We start from the raw sequence: 16,691 nt of genomic DNA, 5'->3' as shown, positions 1-16,691 counted from the left end.
GTGTGGCAACATGGAAACTACTTTGGATGGATGCCTACTGGGGAAGGGGGACTGATTTGGGAAGGTCCAGGGGAACATGAACATAAGAGTTAGAATGCTACTGAGGTAGATAAAGAGCATTAGACTCCTGGAAGCTTCCAGATATCTAGGCAGAGTAAGAGAAAGAGAAATTGTTGTGCTTAGTGTTGTTGTTGTTGTTTTCCTTCTAGTTATATCTATGGAAGATACCTGTGCTTTCAGCACATGTTCTGAGATTAGTAAATAAAGCACCCCCAGGTACTTTGTCAAACTAATGCTTTTGCACTGTGTTTCAGACTGTGTAATTTATTAGGTTAGGTTTCTTCTTTTCTAGCTGTTCTATATATTACTCACTTTGACTATGGCAAGTGTAATCACCATCTGTTAACATACAATGTTCTTTAATAATAAGGACTCAGTTTTCTTTCCTATAACACTCTGGTTCTCTTGCAGTTAAGCCCACTGCTTTTTAAAATACCTAAAAAAGAGGAATTTGGGTGGCATAATCAAGCAAGCATCAGGCTCTTGATTTTGGCTCAGGTCATAATCTCAGGGATGTAATATCAAGCTTTGTGTCCCAAGTCTGTCCTGACAATGGAACCCGATTAAGATTCCGTCTGTTCCTCTCCCATTGCCCCTCCCTTGCCCTCATTATGTGTAAATAAATAAATAAATAACAAATAAAATAAATATTTTTAAGAAATACTTAGAGTAAAGCTCCACTTATTTTAAAAGCTTCCAAAATTAAGCAGCACAGTATTTCAAAACCTGCTGTGCATCCCCACTGCCTGGAAAGCCTGGCACATGGTCTGATTCTTTTTTAATTCAAGGTTTCTGGTATCCTTTCATTTGCCATTATCCTTAACAGGGTTTGGTCCCCAACCACATCTCTGTCGCTCCTACCTTTTTTTTTTTTTTTTCCTTCTATATTGCTTCCACATTATGACTAATTGTGAAAGGTCTTTTCTGACAGTTTTCAGGTCACTTTATACTTTTGTTACATTCCCATAGACCGTTTAAGAGTTTTTCCCTGTCTCCATATCCTCTCTAACATTTGTTGTTTCCTGTCTTGTTAATAATTACCATTCTAGATGATGGAAGATTGTATCAGGTAAAGAAGATGTCATCTGTATATACAATGGAAATTACTCAGCCATCATAAAGAATGGATACCCAACTTTTGTATCAAAAGGGATGAAACTAGAGGAGATTATACTGAATGAAATAAGTCAAGCATAGAAAGTCAATGTTCATTAAGTTTCACTTATTTGTGGAACATAAGGAATAATATGGAGGAAAGTAGGAGAAGGAAATGAAAAGTGAATTGGGGGAAACCACAGGGAAAAAATCCATGAAAGACTATAGACTATGAGAAACAAATTGAGGGTTTTATAGGGTAAGGGTGTGGGGGAATGGGTGAGCCTAATGGTCGGTATTAAGGAGTGCTTGTATTGCTTGGAGCACTGAGTGTTGTACAAAAACAATGAATATTGGAACACTGCATCAAAGACTAATGATGTATTTTATGGTGACTAATATAACACAATACAAATTTAAATTAATTAATTAATGTATGTATGTATGTTTGTTGCATAAGTATAGCTGTTATCTCCTTATGTTCATTGGACAAAATGGACTCAGTATTATCTTTGTAATATTTTTCTCAAATATGTTTCTTCAGGAACAATTTCTAGGATTATTTTTTGTTTGCTGCTTTTTAAAAAGTTTTTATTTAAATTCCAGTCAGTTATCTTCAAGTACAATATTAGTTTCAGGTGTATAATATAGTGATTTATACTTCCATACAACACTCAGTTCTCATCACTGCAAGAACACTCTAGTTTCTGTTGCCTATTTAAGCCATCACCTCTCCACTTCTTCTAGAACCATCAGTTTGTTCTCTATAGTTAATGGTCTGTTTCTTGGTTTTCCTTCTTTCTCCCCCCCAATCCTTTGCCATTTTTTCCCTTAAATTCCACATATGAGTGAAACCATATGGTATTTGTATTTCTCTGACTGACTTATTTCATGTAGCGGAATATTCTGTAGCTCAATGCACATCATTGCAAATACCAGTATTTAATTTTTAATGGCTGAATAATATTCCAGTGTACATGTGTGTGTGTGTCTGTGTGTGTGTCCATGTGTGTGTGTGTCTGTGTGTGTGTGTGTGTGTGTGATATTCTGTATCCATTTATCAGTTGATTTGAGCTCTTTTCTTCATTGGCTATTGTAGATAATGGTGTTATAAACATCAGCATGCATGTATCAAATTGTATCTCCTTGAAGTAATATTACTGTATTTTTGGGGTAAATACCTAGTAGCGAAGTTTCCTGATCCTAGAGTTGTCCTGCTTTTAAGTTATCTAGGAATATGCATACTGTTTTCCAGAGTGGCTACATCAGTTTGCATTCCCACCAAGAGTACAAGTAGGTTCCCCTTACTCCACATCCTTTTCACCACGTGTTGTTCCTTGTCTTCTTGATTTTAGCCTTTCTGACAGGTGTGAGGTGATAACTCATTATAGTTTTGATTTGCATTTCTCTGATGATAAGCATATATGATTTCATGCATCTGTTAATCTGTATGTCTGCTTTGAGAAAATACATGTTCATGTCTTCTGCCCATTTTTAAAAAAGATTTTATTTATTTATTTTAGAGAGAGAGTGAGAGAGAGCTTGAGAGGGAAGAAGGTCATAGGGAGAAGCAGACTCCTCATGGATCTGGAAGCCTGATGTGGGCCTTGATACCCAGACCATGGGATCATGACATGAGCCAAAGGCAGTTGCTTAACCAACTGAGCCACACAGGCACCCACGTGCACATTTTAAAATTAGTTCATTTTTGGGATGTTGAGGGATTTTTTAATTTTTTTAAATATTTATTTAACAGACAGAGATCACAAGTAGGCAGAGAGGTAGGCAGAGAGAGAGAGGAAGAAGCAGGTTCCCTGTTAAGTAGAGAGTCTGATGCGGGGCTTGATCCCAGGACTCTGGGATAATGACCTGAGCCGAAGGCAGAGGCTTTAACCCACTAAGCCACCCAGGGACACCTTGGATGTTGACTTTTATAAGTTCATTATATACGTTGGATACTAACCCTTTCAGATATGTCATTTGCAAATAACTTCTTCCATTCTGTAAGTTGCCTTTTATTTTTGTTGATTATTTCCTTCACTGTGTGGAAGCTTTTCATTTTGATGAAGTCCTAATTTTTTTTATTTCCCTTGGCTCAGGAGACACATCTCAAAAAACAAAAATGTTATTATGGCTGATGTCAAAGTGACTGTGTTCTCTTCTAGGACTTTTATGGTTTCAATTCTCACATTAAGGACTTGAATCCATTTTGAATTCACTTTTGTGTACAGTGTAAGAAAGTCATCCAGTTTTATTCTTTTGCATGTTATTGTCCTGTTTTCAAAACACCATTTTTTTGAAGATACTGTCTTTTATCCACTGGATATTCTTTCCAGCTTTACCTAAGATTAATTGGCCGTATAGTTGTGGGTTCATTTCTGAGTTTTCTGTTCTGTTCCACTGATCTATGTATCTGTCATTGTGGCAATAGCATATTGTTCAATGACCACAGCTTTGTAAGAAAGATAATCTTTTTGTTTGTCTGAGCCACTCTTTATTTCTCCTTCTGTTCTGAATTGTAACCTTATTGGATAGAGAATTCATCATGCAAGTATTTTCCTAATAAGCACTTTTTTTTTTTTTTTTTTTTTTTTTTTTTATAAATCATGGCACTTTTTTCTGGGTTTCCAAGTTTCTGTTGAGAAATATCCAGCTAGTCTTATTGGTCTTCATTTGTAAGTTAAGGACTACTTTTGTCTTTCTGCTTTCAAGATTTTTTTTTCTTTAACAGTATATTTTGCAAATTTAATTATAATATGTTGATTTTGGCCTCTTTGTTGGTTTTATTGGAAGTCTCTATGCCTCCTGCATCTTGATGTCTGTTTCTTCCCCCGGATTAGGGAAAATTTCTGCTCTTATTTCTTGAAATATATTAACTATCCCCCGTTTTGCTCTTTTCTTCTAGGACTTTGATAATATTGGTGTTATTATGTTTCACAGAATCACTGACTTAACTTAATCGATTCTCATTTTTATAATTCTCCTGTTTCTCCTTTGTACAGTTTCATTATTTTCAATTATTTTGTCTTTTAGTTCTTCAATTTGGCTGCTCTTCATTCATACATGAAGACTGTTTCTAATGTTGTTTATTACATTCTTCCTTTTTGATAGATTCTTTTTATTTTTTATTATTTTTTAAATTTATTTTTTTTTATTTTCAGCATAACAGTATTCATTATTATTTTTGCACCACACCCAGTGCTCCATGCAATCTTTGCCCTCTATAATACCCACCACCTGGTACCCCAACCTCTCACCCCCCCTTCAAAACCCTCTTAAAAATTATTGTCCAAGTTTTAAATGTCCACTGATGTCTACTCTTATTTTCTTGAGTCCAGTGAATATTCTTATGATTGTTGCTTTAAGTTTTCTCTTCAGGCATGTTACATCTATGTGTTTAGAACTCTGGCTGTGCCTTTACCTTGTTCTATAATTTGGGATAAATTTCTATATTCTATCATTTTATCTATATATCTGTTTTCTTCTGTGTTACAAAAGCCAGTTATGTCTCATACTCCTAAGTGTAATGTGCTCATAAGAAAGAGGTCATATAATGCCAGATCCTGGTATTTCAAGAAGTGTCTCCAGTGTGTGTTATGTGTGTTCTGCCATTGCATTTTTGGCTGCTTTATTTTTCAAGCCAGTGGTTTGCAGAGGCTTTTCTTACCTGCTGTAACACTGATTTGTCCTTCACCTGAATGTGATGAGTTTTAAATAGGTACACTCTGGTCTGTTTGTAAAATGATACCTGGCACCAATTCCATCCGAAATGAGGTCCTTGGGTGCCTGGGGCCTGAGGGGTAAAACCTCTGCCTTCATCACAGGTCATGATATCAGGGTCCTGGGATGGAGCCCTATGTTGTTCTCTCTGCTTGGCAGGGAGTCTGATTAACTCCCTCTCTCTTCCTTACTCTCTGCCTACATGTGATACCACTCTCTCTGTCGGGTAAATAAATAAATAAAATCTTTAAAAAAGAAATGAGATCCTACAGAACTCTCTGATCTGGAGGTGTGGTAAGCAAGGGTTTATGCCAGTCATCTGTGTTAAGGGCCCATAACATTGGAACTGTGGCAATCTTGACTGAGAGAAAAAGTTCTGTCAGAGTGTAAAAATTGTGGTGCTTATTATAAGCAAGATAGGCAGCCAGTGTTTGTGTTGTGCTGTTTCGTCTGCTCTGGGTTCTTGGCCTGCCTTCTCACTGGATGCAGGACTTTGATTCAAGGATGTATCCCAGATAAGCCTACTGACTTTTAAAACTCCATTCTTGGGCACCTGGCTGGCTGTCAGTTAAACATCTGCCTTCAGCTCAGGTCATGATCCTTGGGTTCTGGGACTGAGTCCCACATCAACTCCCTGTTCAGCAGGGAGTTTGCTTCTTACTTTCTCTCTGCTGTTGCTCTCTCTCTTTGTCAAATATATAAAATCTCTAAAAAAAAATAAAAATAAAATTCCATGCTTAAGCTCTGCTGCGAGCAAGGACTCATGAAAATTCACCCCTTTCTTTTTCCAAGCCAGTGGCTTTGGGGAAACATTCTCCTTGTGTGTTCCCCTGTATGCTCCTCTCTCTCTTTCACCCTTCTCTGTGAGTATGGCTCCCACCCCCGCCCCGCCTGCATCATCTGACATGCCTTTCTCCCCTAAACTATTTCTCTACAATAATAACTTCTTTGATATGGTATCTTTTTTCCCAGCAGTGGACACTGTAAAATGTCTCCTCTTGTTTTGTCCAGCCACCTGTACTGGGAAAAGTCTATAAGTAAGACTGAGACATTTTGAAAGAATAATGTGGTAACATAGATGAAAAGTAGAGCTAAAGGTGTGGCATAGAAGGAAATTATAACATGTTTATATATTAATGAAGAATTTGGTAGTAAAAATAAGAACTGCTGATGGACTAGTTATCAATAATGATGGAGTGATTGAGAAGACAATCTCTTAAGTGAGAGGATATCTGGCTTAAATAATAAGGGAACATTACTGGAGGGGTGTGTGTGTGTGTCTCTTTAAGGATAATGGGAAAATTCTGAATATTTTTCCTTCACAGAGACTTTCATCACTCAAGCCTGTTTTGCAAGAAAATAATCAGCGAGGTGCAAAAAAAATACTTTATATAGAAATTAACACAACAGTATTTCAAAAAGACACATAGGTAGAAACTTATTATTCAAAATTTAAAAGAAACATTTACTTTAGCAAATTTACATCACAGGAAAAGTTATGGCCAAACAGATAAGATTTTCACAATTTTATAAATCAATGAACTTCTCAAATACTTACAAAAGTTACCGTTATATACAATATATTATCTTATTTCTTTTATTTTTTTTATTTTTTTAGAGTAACGGTATTCATTATTTTTTACACCACACCCAGTGCTCCATGCAATCCATGCCCCCTTCAATACCCACCACCTGGATCCCCCAAACTCCCAGCCACTGAACCTTCAAAATCCTCAGATTGTTTTTCAGAGTCCATAGTCTCTCATGGTGCACCTCCCCTTCCAATTCCCCTCCACTCTTTTCTTCTCATCAACTCCCCTTGTCCTCCATGTTAATTGTTATGCACCACAGATAAGTGAAATCATGTGATAATAGACTTTCTCTGCTTGAATTATTTCACTCAGCATAATTCCTTCCAGTCCCGACCATGTTGCTACAAAAGTTGGGTATTCATCCTTTCTTATGGAGGCATAATACTCCATAGTGTATATGAACCACACCTTCCTTATCCATTCGTCCATCGAAGGGCATCTTGGTTCTTTCCACCGTTTCATGACCGTGGCCATTACTGCTATAAACATTGGGGTACAGAAGGCCCTTCTTTTCACTACGTCTGTATCTTTGGGGTAAACACCCAGTAGTGCAATGACAGGGTCATAGGGAAGCTCTATTTTTAATTTCTTGAGGAATCTCCACACTGTTCTCCAAAGTGGCTGCACCAACTTGCATTCCCACCAACAGTGGAAGAGGGTTCCCCTTTCTCCACGTCCTCTCCAACACATGTTGTTTCCTATTTTGCTAATTTGGGCCATTCTAAGTGGTGTAAGGTGGTATCTTAATGTGGTTTTAATTTGAATCTCCATGAAGGCTGGTGATGATGAACAATTTTTCTTGTTTCTGATAGTCATTTATATGTCTTCATTGGAGAAGTGTCTGTTCATATCTTCTTCCAATTTTTTATATGATTGTCTGTTTTGTGTGTGTTGAGTTACAGGAGTTCTTTATAGATCCTAGATATCAATGTTTTGTCTGTACTGTCATTTGCAAATATCTTCTCCCATTCCGCGGTTTGCCGCATTGTTTTCTTGACTGTTTCCTTTGCTGTGCAGAAGCTTTTGATCTTGATGAAGTCCCAAAGCTTCATCTTTGCTTTTGTTTCCTTTGCCTTTGGAGACATATCTTTAAAGAAGTTGCTGTGGCTGATATTGAAGAGATTACTGCCTATATTCTGCTCTAGGATTCTGATGGATTCCTGTCTCACATTGAGGTCTTTTATCCATTTTGAGTTTATCTTTGTGTACAGTGTAAAAGAATGGTCGAGTTTCATTCTTCTACATATAGCTGTCCAGTTTTCCCTGCATCATTTATTGAAGAGACTGTATTTTTTCCACTGTATATTTTGTCCTATTTTGTCGAAGATTATTTGACCATAGAGTTGAGGGTCCATATCTGGGCTCTTTACTCTGTTCCACTGGTCTATGTGTCTGTTTTAATGCCAGTTCCATGTTGTCTTGGTGATCATGGCTTTGTAGTAAAGCTTGAAATCATGTAACGATAAGACCCCAGTTCTATTTTTTTTTCAACATTTCATTACAATTGGGGTCTCTTCTGATACCATACAAATTTTAGGATAATTTGCGCCAGCTCTTTGAAAAATACTGGTGGAATTTTGATCAGAATGGCTTTAAAAGTATAGATTGCTCTAGGCTGTATAGACATTTTAACAATATTTATTCTTCCATTCCAAGAGCATGGAATGGTTTTCCATCTTTTTGTGTCTTCTTCAATTTCTTTCATGAGTGTTCTGTAGTTCCTCGAGTACAGATCCTTCACCTTTTTGGTTAGGTTTATTCCCAGGTATCTTATGGTTCTTGGGGCTATAGAAAATGGAATCGATTCTCTAATTTTCTTTTCTGTATATTCATTGTTAATGCATAAGAAAGCCAATAATTTCTGTACATTTACTTTGTATCCTGCCACGTTGCTGAATTGTTGTATGAGTTTTAGTAGTTTGGGAGTGGAGTCTTTTTGGTTTTCCATATAAAGAACAATGTCATCTGTGAAGAGAGTTTTACTTGTCCATTGCCAATTTGGATACCTTTTATTTCTCTTTCTTGTGTGATGGCTGTTCCTAGGACTTCTAATACTATGTTGAACAAGAGTGGTGAGAGTGGGCATTCTTGTCATGTTCCTGATCTCAACGGGAAGGCTGCAAGGTTCTCTCTCTAGTGAGGATTATATTTGCTGTGGGCCTTTCGTAGATAGATTTGATGAAAGTCAGTAATGTTCCCTCTATCCCTATACTTTGAAGCATTTTAAACAAGAACAGATGCTGGATTTTGTCAAATGCTTTTTCTACATCAATTGAGCGGACCATGTGGTTTTTCTCTTTTCTCTTATTGATTTGTTCTATCACATTGATTGATTTGCGGATGTTGAACCATCCTTGTAGCCCAAGTATGAATCCCACCTTTTCATGGTGGATAAACTATTTAATGTGCTGTTGGATCCTGTTTGCTAGGATATAGTTGAGAATCTTAGCATCCATATCCATCAGTGATATTGGTCTGAAATTCTTCTTTTTGGTAGGGTCTTTGCCTGGCTTGGGGATCAGGGTAATGCTGGCTTCATAGAAAGAGTCTGGAAGTTTTCCTTCTGCTTCAATTTTTTGAAACAGCTTCAGGAGAATAGGTGTTATTTCTTCTTGAAAGTTTGGTAGAATTCCCCAGGGAATTTTTCAGGTCCTGGGCTCTTGTTTTTGGGTGGTTTTTGATCACTGCTTCAATCTCATTACTAGATATTCGTATATTCATGTTGTCAATTTCTACCTGGTTCAATATTGGGAGTTTATAATTTCCCAGGAACCCATCCATTTCATCTAGGATGCTTATCATATTGGAATATAACTATTATAGTACTTTTGACAATTGTTTCTACTACCTTGGTGTTAGTTGTGATTACTCCCCTTTCATTCATATTTTTATGAATTTGAGCATTCTCTCTTCTCTTTTAGATTAGTGTGGCCAATGGTTTATCGATCTAAATGATTCTTTCAAAAAAACAGCTTCTAGTTTCATTGGTATGTTATACTATGTCTCTGGTTTCTACCTCATTGATCTCAGCTATAATCTTGATGATTTCCTTTCTTATGTGTGTAGTTGGTTTTATTTGTTGTTGATTCTCCAGTTCTTTAAGGTGTAGAGACTGCTGCTGTGTTCTGGATTTGCCAGTTTTTTTGAGGGAGGCTTGTATGGCTACGTATTTCCCCCTTAGCACTAACTTTGCTGTATCCCATAGGTTTTGGACCAAAGTTTCTTCATTCTCATTGTTTTCCATGAATGGTTTCTGTTCTTCTTTGATCTCCAGTTTGATCCAATCATTCTTAAGCAAGGTGGCCTTTACCTTCCAGGTGTTTGAGTTCCTTCAGATCTTTTCCATTTGATTGAGCTCCAGTTTCAAAGCATTGTGATCTGAAAATATGCAGGAAATAATCTGTCTTTTGGTTTCAGTTGAGTCCTGATTTGTGACCCAGTACATGGTCTATTCTGGAGAAGGTTCCATGTGCACTTGAGAAGAATGAGTGTTCTGTTGTTTTAGGGTGGAATGTTCTGTACATGTCTATGTGCTCCATCTGGTCCATTGTGTCATTCAATGCTCTTGCTTCTTTATTGATTTTCTGATTTGATGATCTATCTATTTCTGAGAGAGGCATGTTAAGATCTCCTACTATTAATGTATTCATACCAATATGACTCTTTATCTAGATTAACAGTTTTCTTATGTATTTGGCTCCTCCCATATTGGGGGCATAGATATTTACAATTCTTAGATTATCTTGGTGGATAGTCCCTTTGAGAATGATGGAGTCTCCTTCTGTATTTTGACTACAGTCTTTAGTTTAAAAGCTAATTTGTCTGATAATGGAATTGCTCTCCTGGCCTTCTTCTGAGTCCCATTGGCATGAAAGATTCTTCTCCATCCCTTTACTTTCAGTCTGGCTGTAACTTTAGGTTCAAAATGGGTCTCTTGTAGACAACATATGGATTGTTCCTATTTTATCCAATCTGCAACCCTGTGTCATTTTATGGGCACATTTAGACCACTCACATTGAGAGTGATTATTGATAGATACGTTTTTATTGACATCTTGTTACCTTTGAAGTCTTTCTTTCTATAGATTGTCTCTATATTTCTGTTCAATGATATTTTTAGGATTTTCCTCTTTTATAGAAGCCCCCTTAATATTTCTGCTGTGTCGGCTTGGTGGTTGCATAGTCTTTTAAGTCTTGCTGGTCTTGGAAACTCTTTATCTCTCCATCCATTTTGAATGTCAGTCTTGCTGGATAAAGTATTCTGGGCTGCCTGTTCTTCTCATTTAGTGCCCTGAATATATCTTGCCAGCCTCTTCTGGCTTGCCTGGTCTCTGTGCACAGGTCTGATATAATTTTGATGGGCTTTGCTCTGTAAGTAAGGACCCTCTTTGTCCTATTGGTTTTCAATTGGTTATATTAACAATTATGATTCCTCAATTTGACTATCAGGTGCCTTGAGGTTTTTTCTGGAATCTATAATCTTGGGTGGAGACCGTCCCACCTCTAGTACATGAACGCTGGTTCCATTCACGAGATTGGGAAAATTTTCATGAAGGACTTGTTCCACTATATCTTCTAGACTTCTTTATTTCTCCTCCCCTTCAGGGATTCTAATAATTCTGATGTTGAAAGTTTCATGGCATCATTTATTTCCCTGATTCTGTTTTTGTGGCTTCTAAGTTATTTGTTCCAGGCTTCCTCCTGATCCTTTCTCTCTATTTGTTTGTCCTCCAGGTCACTAATTCTATCTTCTGTCTCAGTTACCCTAGCTTTGAGAGAATTTAGATTAGATTGGAACTCATTGAGAGCTTTGTGAACCTCTTACTGGGTAGCTTTTAGTTCAGACCCAATATTGTGATCATCTTCCCTAGTCGCTTTCAGTTCAGCCCTAATCATATCCATTTGGTCATCCATTGCTTTCTCCAACCTAGCTATTGCCTGGGTAATTGTTAGCTTGAATTTTCTTTCTGACATATTGTCTATGTTGATAGCCATTAGCTCTGTTGCAGAAGTCCCATCCTCTTTATTTTTCTTCTGTTGGGCATCCCTCCTCCTAGTCATTTTGGTGAGAGATCGCTGAACAGGTGTAGCTGGATATATCGACTATGGTGCAGTCAAGGTGCACCCTGGAATGCTTCTGAGCAATCAGTATTCCCCACGCAAATGAGAAAAAAAGAAAAGAAAAGAAAATGAGAAAAAAGAGAGAGAGAAAGAGACGAAAAAAAGTAAAGATAAAAGAGAAGGTTCAACCCAAATGGGCCCTAAGATAAGATTAAGGAAGTACACAAACAGACAAACAAAAAGCCTGATGAAAGTATATGACAAGAGAGAAAAAAAAATACATACATATATTTATGTATTTTTATATATGTATTTTTATATGTAAAATATATTATATATCTTATTTATATTATATATCATATATAATTATAAATCTATATTATATATAATTAATAATATATGATTATATATAATTAATATATAAATATATATAATTTATTTATATATATAAGATTTATAAATATATAAATATATAATTATATTTATATATATATATATAGAGAGAGAGAGAGAGAGAGGCAAATAGAAGAAGAACCTCGTGAAAAAGAACCCCAAGTATAAGATTTATATACTATCAGGGCAAACACAAAAACATAGAAACACTGGTGGAAGAAATAGATGGGAGAGTGGTTATAAATTCTCAGTGTAGGCGAGGAAGTTTGTTTTTATTCTTCCTGGATGTATCTTGATATCTTTGTTAAAGGACTCAACTTTCCTAAGATAAAGGGGGATTAAAAATTGGTTTACCTCTAGGGGTAGCACTGATTGGTGAAAGGCGATTACCTTGAATTTTAACTCTATGTGAATATTAGAAAATAAAAATAATGAAGGAATAAACTAAACTAAAATTTAAAAGAAATTAAAAAATAGAATTGCAAAAGAGTAACAGAGGTCTAGGGATCAGAAATTTAAGTTTAGAAGGTTATTATGGAATTTGATGTACTGGCCATCTCTCTGTCCTGGTACATAGGTTAAAAAAAATTGTGTATATATATAAAAAAGAACCAGAATGGTGGGAACAAGTTAAAATAAAGGTTGTCATATGGGGGCACCTGGGTGGCTCAATTAGTTAAGTGACTTCCTTTGGCTCAATTCATGATCCTGGAACCCTTGCATTGAGCCCCACATCGGGCTCCCAGCTCCTTGAGGAGTCTACTTCTCCCTCTGACCCTTTCCTCTGTCATTCTCTCTCTCACTCCCTGTCAATTAAATAAATAAAATCTTAAAAAAAAAAAAAACGTAGAAAAAAAGAAGTTTCCTATGAAGCTGTGGTGGTTGTTCTCTTGTCATTTTTTTGTTTTTTCTTTCCTGGTTGGTTTTCCGGGGAAGGGGCCTGCCACGTAGGTTTTCAGTCAGTGATGTTCCCTGGGTTAAGGCCTCCTGCCCTCCTCAAGGGGGTGGGCTCTGAGGAAACAGGTTTTTTCAGGCTTTTGTTCTATGGAGGTTTTTATGTTTGTTCACTTGTTTTTTTTTTTTTTTCTCCTCTTGACCACTTTTGATGGTTTCTGTAGGTTTAGAGGAACACAAACTGCACCCTGACCTCCCTCTAAGAGAGAAGTCTCAGTATGGCTACAGAGCCCAAATAAATTCCCCCTTGGCTGCTGGCAGAGCAGGCTCTGAGTCACGGTCCCTGGGGAAGCAGGATCTTCTATTTGTACCCAAAATCACATCAGCGGCAGCTTTCTGGGAAGCTCCAGACTGCGGGAGAGGTTCCAAGCAGCATTCACATGTTGAGATTTTCCTGCTGGCCCAGGCTGGGAGTGCCTGGTCTTTCTGGGTCTAAGAGCACCGGGCTTGCTCGCACCTCTCTCAGGGGAGTGTGTGTGGTGGGCGTGTGCATGCTTCTCAGGCTCTGGTGGAATGGCAGGGTTCTAAGAGCCTGGGGTGTGTAGGAGGGGCACGTGTCTCAGGCTCTGTAGCACCTTCCCTCTGTCTCTGGAGCCTCTGCCTTCTGGCAAGGCTCCCAGCTCCTCACAGGAGCCAGACCCCACATGATCTCAGGTGCGCTGGTGGCTCAGGACCAAGACCTGATTTCTCGGCCACTCTCTCTCTGGCTAGGCACCAGGGAAGGCTGTCCTGGGCCCCTGGGACTTAAGCCCCTGTCTCTAGTTGCCCAGATTCCCACAATTTCCCCCACCCCCGCATGATCCTTTGCTCTTTTTGAGTGCTTTCAACCAGACTCCAAGTTACTGCTGGTTCACAGACACCAGGCACTCTTGGATTGGGGTATTATTTTCCAATCAGTTGCCTCTGGTGGCTCCTCCCCCTTTTGTTTACCTTCTGATATCAATCTGAAGTTCCTATTCTGCTTTATCTGCTCACTGGTGTCTTCTGCCCCCTTAGAGATCCAGATGTGTATAATTCTAATCTCGGGCTGTTTTTATGTGTGATCAGAATTCTTTGGTAGGTAATCAGCTCACTTTAGGGTACAGGTTGAAAAGGCGCCTCCTCCTACTTCCCTGCCATCTTGTCCAATATGATATCATCTTATAAAAACATGTCTTCGTAAATATGTTGTAAAGATTTAGCAAAAATGTAGTAAATATTTTGTATAAAATAATTTTCTCTTATATTCTTGAAATACTTTTGAAATTCTTTTCTGCTTTTATAATCAAACCTCAATGTGAGACAGGAATCCATCAGAATCCTAGAGGAGAAAATAGGCAGTAACCTCTTCAATAGAAGCCACAGCAACTTCTTTCAAGATATGTCTCCAAAGACAAAGGAAACAAAAGCGAAAATAAACTTCTGGGACTTCATCAAAATCAAAAGCTTCTGCACAGCAAAGGAAACAGTCAAGAAAACAAAGAGGCCACCCCAGGAATGGGAGAAGATATTTGCAAATGACAGTACAGACAAAAGGTTGATATTCAGGATCTATAAAGAACCCTTGTAACTGAACACACACAAAACAGACAATTATATCAAAAAATGGGCAGAAGATATGAACAGACACTTCTCCAATGAAGACATACAAATGGCTATCAGACAGATGACAAAATGTTCATCATCACTAGCCCTTAGGGAGATTCAAATTAAAACCACATTGAAATATCACCTTACACCAGTTAGAATGGACAAAGAAAAAAAAAAAACATTTTCACTTCCCATTTAAAATGTTCTTATTAGAGATAATTGCACATTGACTCACATTTGCATTTTGTTATTTGCATTTCGTTATTTATTCTTGCCATTAAATAGATTATATGTTGGCTAATTTGACCTTAATTAAAAATTAAAAATATATTAAAAATATTGTTTTAAACTGAAGTTACCTAAAATAGTGATTCTTCTGATTTAATATGTATACCAATCAGTTAGGAAGCTTTAAAGGTTGTAGTCTTATTTAAAAGGCCAAGGGTGAGATTCTGCCTTTTTAAAAATTTCCAGATTGCTCTGGTGTTTAAGTCCATTGTCTCCACAATGAATAGAGAGATTTTAAGAGGTCATCCAGTGGAGAACACTTACCCTAAATGTTCACTATAATTTATTTATTCACTATTCCTCTTATCCCTTTAGTTACTATGCTGGGCTGGAATAACTGAAAAGGTTAAACTTCATAATTTATATAAAATGTAATCTTAGTAATGAAAGAAGAGTTGTCTTTTCTTTTGTTTTTATCCCTCTATCTCAGAATTAAATTAATTTATGCAAAAATAATTGTCTGCTTGTGTCTTTTACAAGAATCTATTACAGCTGATACTCAATTGACTGTATTAGATATCTCATTATTAGACTGCCCAGTTCTAAAGTTTCCCTCTTTTTCTTCCAGTTATTAATCTTTTTACCTCTGTTAATATTTTAAAATCCAGTTATGTTATCCACAAATAATCTAATAATCTGTTAGTTTTCCATTATTTCTATTATCCAAAAAATAATTACCTAATATTTTCTAAATAAAGTTTATATTTAAGGTTATATTCACAATCAAATCAACACCCATAATTAAGAATACTGCCTTGGTCATCAGATGTTTTTCATAATGTTTATTGATCGAATTATTTTGAGGTGTTATGATATACATTTATAATAGCCCATGTACAAGAAGGTGTAACATTGCTCCATTTAACAAAAACAATTTATGGTTTGTGGTTAATATTAAGGTATAAATTATTAAAAAATTGATTAAAATATTATAGGGAGTTAAACCAAGCCATTTTCTAATTAGGAATATCTTGTGGACAGAAAGTTTGACTTATATCTATCATTGTGGCTTTGCATGAAAACATTCTTAAACGTAGCAGTTATACAATAACTATTTTCATAGAATTCAGCCCCAAATGTCCATACAAAGTAATATCAATTTTTAAATAAATTTTCAATATTTACCATTTGCAAATGAGCATAAGAAAAAGCATGGAGGCCATGGGGAGTTAGAGAGAAGGGGGTTGGGGTAAATTGGAAGGGGAGATGAATCATGAGAGACTATGGACTCTGAAAAACAATCTGAGGGGTTTGAAGTGGCGGGGGGATGGGAGGTCGGGGTACCAGGTAGTGGGTATTATAGAGGGCATGTATTTCATGGAGCACTGGGTGTGGGGAAAGATAATGATACTGTTATGGTGAAAATAAATAAATGGAAAAAAAAAGAATCCATTCTAAAGTGATTATTTTAGAGTATCTCTCAAATCCTTTGCAAGTTTCCTGTCAAATTCAGTCTCCTTCTTTCTAGAACTTTTCTGAAAGCTGTCTTTATATCTTTGTTTCTCAGAGTGTATATGAGAGGATTTACCAGTGGAGTGACAACACAATAGAACACTGAGATCACTTTACCAATGGTGAAGTTGTGTTTGGCTGGAAGGTGAACATAGGGAAAGATAATGGTGACATAATAAATGGTGACCACAGTGAGGTGGGAGGCACAGGTAGAGAAGGTTTTCTTCTGAGCCTTTTGGTAAGAAAGCCTGATTATTGCAACCACAATGTATCCATAGGAAGACATAGTGAGAAGGAAAGAACTTAGAATCATGACAGAGGTGCATGTGTAGCCTAAAGTCTCCACCAAAAATGTATCTGAGCATGAGAGTTTAAAAATGGGGTCTGATGATGGACATCTAGGTTATTTCCATAGTTTGGCTATTGTGGATGTTGCTGATATAAACATTCAGGTGCACAAGCCCCTTTGGATCACTACGTTTGTATCTTTAGGGTAAATACCCAATA

At 36.9% G+C, this 16,691-nt stretch overlaps 1 pseudogene; it reads right to left on the bottom strand.

Annotated features, from left to right (window-relative positions):
• Window positions 1–16,152: 16,152 nt before the first annotated feature.
• LOC132027694 (olfactory receptor 5F1-like) overlaps window positions 16,153–16,691 on the bottom strand; it is a 107,806-nt pseudogene continuing 107,267 nt past the window's right edge.

Source organism: Mustela nigripes, chromosome 12 (assembly GCF_022355385.1).
Source record: "Mustela nigripes isolate SB6536 chromosome 12, MUSNIG.SB6536, whole genome shotgun sequence".
Taxonomy (NCBI): domain Eukaryota; kingdom Metazoa; phylum Chordata; class Mammalia; order Carnivora; family Mustelidae; genus Mustela; species Mustela nigripes.
Note: the sequence above shows the minus strand (reverse complement) of the source record. Positions and strands in the feature narration are given on the sequence as shown.